The sequence below is a fragment of the Vespula pensylvanica genome, chromosome 1, assembly GCF_014466175.1.
Source record: "Vespula pensylvanica isolate Volc-1 chromosome 1, ASM1446617v1, whole genome shotgun sequence".
NCBI classification, from domain to species: domain Eukaryota; kingdom Metazoa; phylum Arthropoda; class Insecta; order Hymenoptera; family Vespidae; genus Vespula; species Vespula pensylvanica.
In genome coordinates, this window is record NC_057685.1 from 17,354,262 (window position 1) to 17,364,614 (window position 10,353).

At 40.0% G+C, this 10,353-nt stretch overlaps 1 protein-coding gene and 1 long non-coding RNA gene across 7 annotated transcripts in view; one reads left to right on the plus strand and one right to left on the minus strand.

The window, feature by feature from the left end:
- The window catches only part of LOC122627590, a 189,577-nt gene that overhangs the window by 117,593 nt on the left and 61,631 nt on the right, over positions 1-10,353 (plus strand). For 3 of the 5 annotated variants that reach the window (XR_006326874.1, XR_006326873.1, XR_006326871.1), the window contains 2 exons: positions 2,912-3,017; positions 8,838-8,903. This is a non-coding gene — a long non-coding RNA (uncharacterized LOC122627590). The remainder of the gene's footprint in view (positions 1-2,911; positions 3,018-8,837; positions 8,904-10,353) is intronic. The other 2 variants (XR_006326875.1, XR_006326872.1) reach the window with 1 other exon arrangement.
- LOC122627570 (protein vein) overlaps positions 1-10,353 on the minus strand; it is a 227,212-nt gene that overhangs the window by 110,346 nt on the left and 106,513 nt on the right. The gene's annotated exons all lie outside the window — the stretch shown is intronic.

The window sequence follows — 10,353 nt, forward strand, 5'->3', positions numbered from 1 at the left end:
GCAACCAAGTTCCAAACGTATATCTACTTGCTTGCTCTTCTCGTTGATATCGTAAGGGAAAATCGCATGTTGCAAGTCGATTAAAAAATTTTCTATTACTCGACATGAATCTTGTGCGGATCTTATTCTTCATTTTTTTTTCTTCTATTTTATTTCTTCTTTTCTTTCTTTCTTTCTTTCTTTCTTTCTTTCCTTCTTTCTTTCTTTCTTTCTTTAATCCGTTTACAAGCTTTACAAGCGAACGGATATCGTTATCCGATAGTTTTATTTGAAAAACTATGGTTTCGATATTCGCAGCTTGATGAAATCGATAGTGAAAACTGTAGAACGTTGTTAACTGAATTCGATGAACTTTGAAGAAATTTTGAAAGTTTGAGAGAACGTGTCGACGATACGAGTGTATTGATCTTTCGTGTCTGTGCGCGCGCGTTCGTGTCTATATCTTGGTCGACTCTCGAAAAAACGTTTCCTCTTAAAATAATAAAATAACTATCACGCACACTAGCTCGTCGTATATATCGGAACACATTGTGACCTCGTACTCGCCACAATGCGGTCCTCTCGTGAATGGAGACGTCGCTCAGCTTTGAGGCACGTGGTATTGGAAAAAAAAGAGGAAGAGAAAAGAAAAGAAAAGAGGGGAAAAAAGGGAAAAAAGAAAAGGGAAATAAAAAAAAAGTGGAAAAGCGATGGCGCAAAAAGGAAAGCGAGAAGTGAGGGAACAGAAAAAAAGGAGGAAAGAAAGAAAGGATAACACAGATAGATGCCGAATGAGCGGCGGCCGTCACGAGACACAATCTACAACCATCTCGTCGAGAGGCATTGAAATATCGGATGGATGCACTTTTACAAAAACCGACGTACGCGTATATACGTGCAAATATGCATTGGCATTGGCGTAGGACAAGGATACGATGTGAATATCGAGAAAAGATGATTAGAATAACACGATGTTACATGTATTATACGTAGGGTGAGTCGGTAAAAAAAAATATATATATATATATATAGGAAAATTTGTTGTTAAATATAATCTTTTCGATAGATAGAAAGAAAGAAAGAAAGAAAGAAAATAAAGAATTTTGAAGTAAAGACATACGAATAATATTCCATTGACCATATGCGTCTTTTATTCGCATACATCGAAAAAAAAAATAATAGAGAAGCAAGGTTGGTCCATTGATTCTTCGTGAATAGGAAGCGTATAAGAGGTTCTCGCGAATCGTCGACGGGAACGAAAGAAGAGACGATAGATTTAGGAAACAATGCTGGCTATGCTTCTTGCAGTTTCTCAGTGAAATATGAGTTCGATTCGTATGCCACGCGATCGCTTTATCCTTACCTTCGAGGAAGGTTTATCGGCGAGTCGTCGAGACGTCGAACTAGACGGCGATATTAAAAAATATCTCGAAGATGTTTTCGAGAACGATCGACGTCGAGAAAAATCGTGAGATACGAACTGGTTTTTAAGATTCTTCTCGTGTTCGTCCAGTTCAAGATTGCAATGAAGGTATTATATAGTGAAAGGGAAAAATGGAATAAGTTAAGTACTGGGATAAGAAGAGCGTTTTATTGTCGTCGATAAACGTTGAAAAGTTTCTTAGCTTTTTGCCAGAAAAACGTGGACTATCGTAACATACCTCGGATCCCTTGTAAAATGGTCTTGTAATCCCTTACTCTGCGAGCCATACAGATGCGCGCTGTACTTAGCACTTAAAGCACGGCGCAAGCTAATTTAAATTCGTATTTAGATAATCAACATTCTGTATTTCTCTGGTCTACTTTCGGGGAAATGTTCAACGTACCAAAATTGTAATCGGCCTTTGTGCATTCAACTATTTATTCATTAGGATTCAGCAAACTTTCCTTAATGCTGGCACACACGTGGCGCGATAATTGTTATTTCAAACGGTATTACGTCAAAGCGTAAAATCGTCTGGATGCTTTTGAAAATGTATTATATAGTTAAACGACTTGGCTAACGTCGATCGATTACCGACCAACTAAATCGATGTGAATACGCTTAGCTACGTTAAATTAATCGCCGTTCGTGATCATGCACGATTCGCGGCAAATTCCTGTCGCGTGATAGAACGCAGTTGTTTTCTGCGACCAGAAATACATCGTTCAACGATATTTACCGTGCCAGTTTTACGTACGTTTCTATGATATTTACGTGATAATTTTAAGTACAAATCGATGATCATTACCATTTGATTCCATCGAAAAAAAAAAGAATCAAATTTACTCGATAATGTTCACGAAACGAAATTCGAAATCGAAAATCTAGTATATTTTTATTTTGTTCCATTTTTTCGTTTTTTCTTTTTTTTTCTCTCTCTCTCTCTCTCTTTTTTATCCAACGCTCGTTGGATATCGTTGTAGCTATCAAAACGATGGCAAAATATAGGTAGACGAAACGTGGATGATTCTATGTTGTGCGACGCAACTAACGATACTCTCGTATTCACGAATATTCAAAGGTTCGTACGCAAACGTGATCTTTCTAAAAACTATGTTGTCCTATAGAAATGTAATACTCGAACGTACTCGTGTTCGTAAAGTTTCAAAAATACACGAACGATCTATATCAATATTTTCTCGTTCGCCTTCTCGAATTTCCTATTTAGTGTTCTCTTATATTTAGAAATCGGATCATTTACATTGTTAACCGTATACCTTTTTATAAGAGAACTTAATATCCTTTGTATAACGTTAACTTATTAAAAGAGAAGGTTATCGCTTTATGTTTGTCGATTTATATTTCCTCGAAATCAGATGCTTCGTCCACGCGTTTCGCTATGCCCGGAATGTTTTAATTAAATACAGCCGCACGCACTATCCCTTTACCTTGTACACCTTCCTCAAAACGTATTCTTACTCCCTTTGTAACGAATGATTACGTTCGTAGGAAATTACCCGTCTCTGAATGGGAGTCTTAATCGATAAGTGAGCAAAAGGAAGGAAGGAAGGAAGGAAGGAAGGAAGGAAGGAAGGAAGGAAGGAAGGAAGGAAAGGTAGGTAGGTAGGTAGGAATGATGGAAAAGATTGGAACGAACGAGCGAGTCCAAGTAAAATTGGAAAGAGCGTCCGCTTACGAAAATTTTCTGTCCCAACGTGACGTTCTAATTCTCTCTTGAAATCTGTCGGTGACAGCGGCTTTACCAGCGTCGAAAACGACCAGCAAAACAAATTCGTTCGATCGTGAAAACGCATCGTTTTACCTCGTCGCGTTTTCGATTCACATTCTACTTCGTCGACCGTAATGGACTTTCCGTTTTTCTACAAAAGCCTTCGTAATTTTTATTTCCTTGATGTAACAGCTCGTCGTACCTCTATATCTGCGTACATACATACATACATATATATATATATATATATATATATATATATATGCGTGTAGACGTAATTCATTTTCGAGATAATTCATTTTCTTCCTTCTCGAATTATTCGTAAAAATCAGAGCTCGATGACAGATCTTTGTAACTGTCTCTCTTTCTCTCTCTCTCTCTCTCGTTTATTTTCGCGTATTACAAGTGAAACGTGTCAGCGATGATCGGACATCCAACATGGTCCGACGTTATTCCTTGTGACACTACTTGAAGAACGATCTAAGCGGATTACGTGACTTGCTAAGGGCTCGTTATCACATCGGTGTTACGCACGTGCAAGAAAGTGCGTGCACAAGTTTAAAGCTATGGAACGATGTTAAGTACCCTCACACAATGTTGCTTAATGAGCAAGCTTTTATCGTCCGGTTTTATCGTCGACACTTGCCGCTCGTACTACAGCTTTTACACGCTTATTTCTTGCTCCTTTTTCTCCCCATCTCTCTCTCTCTCTCTCTCTCTCTCTCTCTCTCTCTCTCTCTTCATCCATCTTTCTCTCACTCTCTCTCTCTCTCTATCTCTCTCTCTCTCTTTCTCTCTTTCTCTCTTTCTGTCTAGCTTAGCGAAGAAAAGATAAAGTTTTGTAATCACGATTAACACCTATTTTACCACGTCATCTCTTCTAGAAGGTGTTTTCACCTTCGACATGGCCCGTACATTTTCACACACCTTGATACCTTGATTGTAGTCGTCTGTTATCGCCGAAGAACTCGAGAGCTACGGAATCGGCTTTGGCTTTGTATATTTTTGTATTTTTCTTTTGAATGCCCCAATGGAAAGAGGAGTCAACGTGGGAGAGCTAGAGCCCTGCGAGGTATAGCTTACAAAACGGTAAGTGGCATCTGTAGCTTGCGAATTTGTTCGGCTGGAAATAACGCTTTAAAAGGAACGGGGAAAGGTAGAAAGAGCGATAACAAGAAAGTGGTAAATGGTTGAAAAGAGAGAGAAAGAGGGAGGGAAAGAGAGAGAGAGAGAGAGAGAGAGAGAGAGAGAACAGTACTTCTAGGTAAATCGTCGGCACTTGCTTGCGCGTTTTGTTAACGCAACTCGACACGTCTTAAACGTGGAACACCAGACACAAAGTGGAATTTACTCGACCGTGCAGTTACGGCTCGTTTGCCTCGCCGCGTACTATTCTCTAGTATTATTTCGCATAAAAACTTGCAGGTGCAACGAATTCGAACGTACGCGTTTAACGTTTAGATAACGTATACGTATACAGAGAGGCTCTCACCGTCGTACAATCCTCTTTCTAATTTCGAGCGAAACCCTTCACGGTTTACATTTTCTAGCTAGTGTACCACCCGTCTAGTCGGCTAAGCGGAATTCTTCTTTGCATTGTGTATCTTTGCGATGAATCTCTAAATTAGGCTTCTTTATGAAAACTTTAAAGAGCATACCCCGGTAAGCGTTACTGAAAATTACCTAGAACTGTGCAAAGAAGAAGCCGTTTAGAAGCAGAAACCTGTTTGGAAAAGGAAAGGGAACGTAAAGGATGACTCTTCTACAATGCTTAATTACAAACTAGAAGCTATCTTCATTGTAGAACTCGGTATAACATATTCTCTATATGACTGTTCATGACAAGTCTGCTTTCAAGTCAGTAAACTCGAGAAAGTATATGAAATAAAATATTTTGTTACATACCATGGTAATAATTAAGGGAACACGAAACTACCGGGACGAGAGAGCGAAGAGTCGTAAGTAGTAAGAGTCGAGTAATAGACAGACGCGTTACAAAGATTTTCATTTACATCGATGTATTCGAGGTAGAGAAAGAATAGAAGAGAAAAATGAGAGAGGGAAAGATGAGACAAGGAGTGCCGAAATAATCGGCTCGTTTGTTAAATAGGAAAAAGGAGGAAGGGAGGGTAAGAAAAAGAAAAAAAGAAAAGAAGAAGAAGAAAAGAAGGAAGAATAAGAAGAGGAAAGAGATATAAGGACGATGCAAAGGTCGAGTATTCGAGAGAAACTCGCTGGATAGGCGCTTTGCGTATCGCTAAAGTGAAGTGGGAAGTCTCTGAAGTTGAAAATGTAGAAGTGCCTACATGAGAGAGAGGGAGAGAGAGAGAGAGAGAGAGAGAGAGAGAGAGAGAGAGAGAGAGAAAGAAGAAGGTGGACGAGCAAAGGGAGGTAACGTCGGATGCGTGGTATAGTGAAACGAGGAATAGGAAGAAGAAGGAGGATGGGAATATTACATATGGATGCTTGTACGTATCATAGCTGGAGATGCATACTCGAGCATGCGTGTTTGTATATATGAGACTCATACACGTATAAAGACGAAGTTGGAGGAAGAGAGAAAGAGGGTGGAAGGGTGGGAGGGAGGGAGGGAGAGAGGCAAGACGTGGGAGAAAGGAGGTGCGGACGATGCTAGTGGCTGCGACGCTGGAGCAGAAGGAGGATGGGAAAGGGAGCGTAGGAGTAGTGGGGAGGGAAGGAGAGTCGAGGAGAGGAGAGGAGAGGAGAAGAAGATAGGAGTGGAGTGGGAGGGAGGGAGGGAGGGAGGAGCCGGAGTGTTTGCTTAGCCGGGGCACGAACCCCGTAAATAGAATCCCATTAAAGCCTTGACGCGCTACCGTGCGTCCTCCTCTCGACGTACACAGACGGACCAACGGACGCACACAAACAGACCAACGGACGTACACACGCATATAGTAAACGTATAGATATATACGAGGGAACAGCAGCACGTTCGTCGGTGGATGGGAAAGCACAGGGTTGCTGGTACACCTACCTACCTACCTACCTACCTACCTACCTACCTACCTACCTACCTACCTACCTACCTGCACACGAACTCTATGCTCGTGCTACGCGCAACCTGGTGCAGGAGGTCGGCCAGCTAACGGAGAATGAGAACGGAGGAATATCTCCGACTTGCTCGAAGCAACGAGCTTTCGACCCACAAGGGGAAAAGAGAGAGAGGGGGAGGGAGGGTGGACTACTGCCGAATCATGGATCTCTTTTTCGTGCGACCTTTCGTTTCTTCCATTTCTAGCTTTCTTCTTCTTTCTTCCTTCTTCTTCTTCTTCTTCTTCTTCCTCTTCTTTTTCTTCTTTTTCTTCTTTCTATTTCTTTCTTTCCTCCTTCATTTTTCTTTCTCCAAGAAAGAGCGTTCCCGCGAGAAATGCTTTTCTAAGAAGGAGAATTTGTGCCCATTATTCGTCGAAAATATGTTTTCCCGGCGGGTAATGAAAACTTTTATCGTTATCACACTTATCTTCCCGCAACCCTCCGCCCATGAGACAGTGATCACGTTATATATTAATTTCCGTTGTCACTTTCATAGACTATGCCGTTAACTAGAAGTTAACTAGATAGAGAACTACGTGGAGAATATTTGGAAAAGAAAAAAAGAAAAAAAACTATTCTCTGGATTTTCTTCAATGATTGAACGTGACGATATTACGGTTCTCGTGTTATTACTGTAAACGAGTGGAATATATTTTAATTAAATTAAACAAAATTTTCTCGGTCGAATAAAGTTTTCCTAAAGGAAAGAATGTTCTCTCTTTTTCTCTCTCTCTCTCTCTCTCTCTCTCTCTCTTTCTCTCTCGCACACACTTCGTATTAGGAAAATGCAATTCCACGTCGATTTCCAATGTGTGAACAAGCATAGTAGTTCGAGGTTCTGGTCGCTAGGAAATGGAGGGTGGAGTGGTGCGTGTAAGTGTGCACGTGTACGCTCGTGAAAATTGATCGATCGTCGCAGGATTCGCACGGCGACAGCAGCCTGTGAAATTTAGCTCGCTTTTCTTGAAGTTACGGATAATAGAATGTACCACGTCGAGTCGTCGTAGATAGTTAATTAGTTGTAACTGTGTGATGTTTACGTTACCTCTATATGCTTAACTATCTCACTGCGCAGTTTAACTCTGGATACGAAGTGCTGCTCACTGTTTCTCTATACCACTACTCGTTACAGTATGGAGAACAATGTTTAGAATAATTCTATCAACGTAAGAGACCTTAAGTTAAGTAATTTATCAAGTTTTGCAATGGACGTATCGCTTAAATAATTTTTTATTATTTTATATATAAAAAATATATATACATGTGTATATATATATGTATGCGCGTGTATGTATATGCGTGCGTGCACGTGTGTGATTCTGTAAATTATCAGAAGCGAGCGTGTTAGTTTCACCTTCGTAAACGCGTTTAATGTACATACAACTGGAAAAATAATCTTTAGAGATTATTCCCTCAGCGATTTTCCCGGCTACTTGGAAAACGCTCACGGATAGTCTCGCACGTTCCACTTTTCTACCAGTTATGGAAGAGAGGAAAAAGAAGTGGACGTGGCCACGTGCCATCTACGGGAGCTTAATAAGCGAGAGCTATACCGACTCGTTGCTTATCATCGTAAAAACTATGTGGATATAAGGTACTCGCCTGACCGGCATTCCACTGTCTTCTAATCATTCTATCATCCTTCGCATGATCTCTCGCGAACAAATTTTTTCTTTTTTTATGTATCTGATAAAAAAACCATCTATTATCTTTTGCAAACATTACATACATATATGTATTAAAATTTAACTTAACAAAGAATAAGTAGGTATAAATAATAGCATTAAATAAGAATTATGAAAAAAGATTTTCAATACTTTTTAATTTTTCGTATTTTTTCTTTTTTAAATACGATAACCATGGACGTTATGAAATATCGAAATGGTCGCGCATGAAGATGAAGAATATTATTCTTAAGGAAAGTTATATTAAAGGAGATAGAATAGGAGAATGAAAGAGAAAGAGAGAGAGAAAGAGAGAGAGGGAGGAAGAGAGAGAGAGAGAGAGAGGGAGAAGGTAGACATAGCATTGCAGCGAACGCATTAAATAATGCACGCTTCTTACCCTGCTAATATTTCAAACCTACGGGAAGCCGTCGAGTATGAGACTGAAATTTCGCATTATGTATGAACCTAAAGTCGCCTTCTCCCTTTCCATTCTAAGAACGTGAGACAAAGTTACGATGGGTTGCTCTTTCGTCGACCAGAAATACCAACAAGTTTGTTAGCCGATAACTTTTCAAATAACACGCGTCGATTTTTCGTTTTCTTCGGTATTTTACTGCACCGTAAAGTTTCACTTTCCATTCGTGAAAGGAATTCAGTCGATCCTAGGTAAGTTATTCGGTAAGCCAGGAGTAACGGTAAGTTAGATATTCCAGACGGACAATAGCGTTTATACGAGCAGGAAATTGTCGATTTACAATCATACGTACGAGCCAAAGAGTCGGGAATGAAATAGGTAGAAGAAGCTGTTCTGGCAAGGAACCCATTGAACTTTAGTGCCAAATCGAATCTTTTGCTAGGATGGAAGAAGAAGAAGAGTAAAAGAAATGAGAGAGAAAGAGAAAGAAAGAGAAAAGAAAAAAGATAAAATAAAAGGAATTGTACGTACGTATATATGTGTGTGTGTGTGTGTGTGTGTGTGTTTCAGATCGAACGAAGAAACGAAGAAAGAACATAGATATGGAGGGGAGAAAAAACGAGTGCTCGCGAACGTGTGAGTTTATTTCCTTTCTTAGAGGTGAAAACCTGACCGTTTGAGGGTGGAGTAGGAAGTTGGCGTGAGAAGGGGGTGGGAAGGGGTGATCGAGAGGTGAACGTCACGAAAGACAAAGGAGTAGTAGCTTCGGAGTTTCGAGAGTAACGACAATGATGTGCAAGGAACCGTAAAGGTCCTGGCAACTTCGAAGCACTCCCCCAATCAGCTTTCCATGGAAATTTGGCTTCGAGATGGTTCGACGTTCTTCGACCGTTAAACTTGTCCCTTGCGATCGACATCGAGAATGGCTATATAATAAAGCCTATCCGTTAAATTCACGAATAAGTATAAACTAAGAAAACAGTTTACGTTTCTATTCATTTTTCTCTATTTCGAAACGATTCTCTTTGAGTATCGAAATGTACATTGTTGTTTCGTATAATCGTAGTTGCTGTGTCTCCGTCGGTTCGATAAGAACCATCTTATTTCACTTGCGAAGAGAAAACAAAGGGATTCGAAGGAGCAAAACGAACAGGGATATCGATCATCCTGTATCTCCGAGTCATCTTCTCGCGATCATTAAGAACAAGAGAGAGAGAGAGAGAGAGAGAGAGAGGCTACGCGTCGACGCGTTTCATGCACCAAACATTTTGTGGTCGGAGAAATTCAGTTCGTGGTGGAAGCAATGGCGCGTTTGGCGTTGCAGATCCCTATTCAAATAACGTCGTAGAAAAAAGAGGAGCGAATGTTTGCTCGTTGATCAAACCTCTCGTAGTTAATGAATTGTAAACAGTCTCTCGAGGCCCTTTTCCTTCCTCTTCCTCCTTTTCTCTCTTCTTCTAACTTCCTTCCTTCCTTTTTCTTCCCTTATTTTCTTCTTCTTCTTTTTCTTCTTCTTCTTCTTTTTTCCCTTTTCTTTTCCTTTTCTTCTTTTTATCTTTAGAACGCCTCGACTCTACGAGCTCGAGTCGCGCGCGAGCGCTAACGATAAAGTTAGAGATTGCGCTCGTCGGCGTTCCTTTGCTCGGAATTAATGAGAAACCCGACGAAGAATGGCGACTTCTATCGATGCCCGACAACGTTTGCTCGCGAAAGAACAGACCTCGAAAAAAGATTGCTTTGGTAGGTACTCTTACGATCTTATCAACATCGTACATCGATAATGTAGCTAAATCGTTGTCCTTTTATCGAAAAGCTATTTTAAGTTATCCGATCAGGTTGTCACCTTTATGAACGTTAAGAAACAACGTCATTATTATCTAGAATAAAAACGCGTCGATTCTTTTGAATCTTAGTAAATGAAACTTACTTTTCTGTAACTCTAATCCGTATCGATGAACATTTTTTATTTTTCTCCGAGTCTCCCGATAAATAACACGGAATACTTTAATATCCAGTATCATTTTATTTAACGAAACGATATTTATGATCAGAATTATTCTCGTTAATTCATTCGTTAATAAAAAAA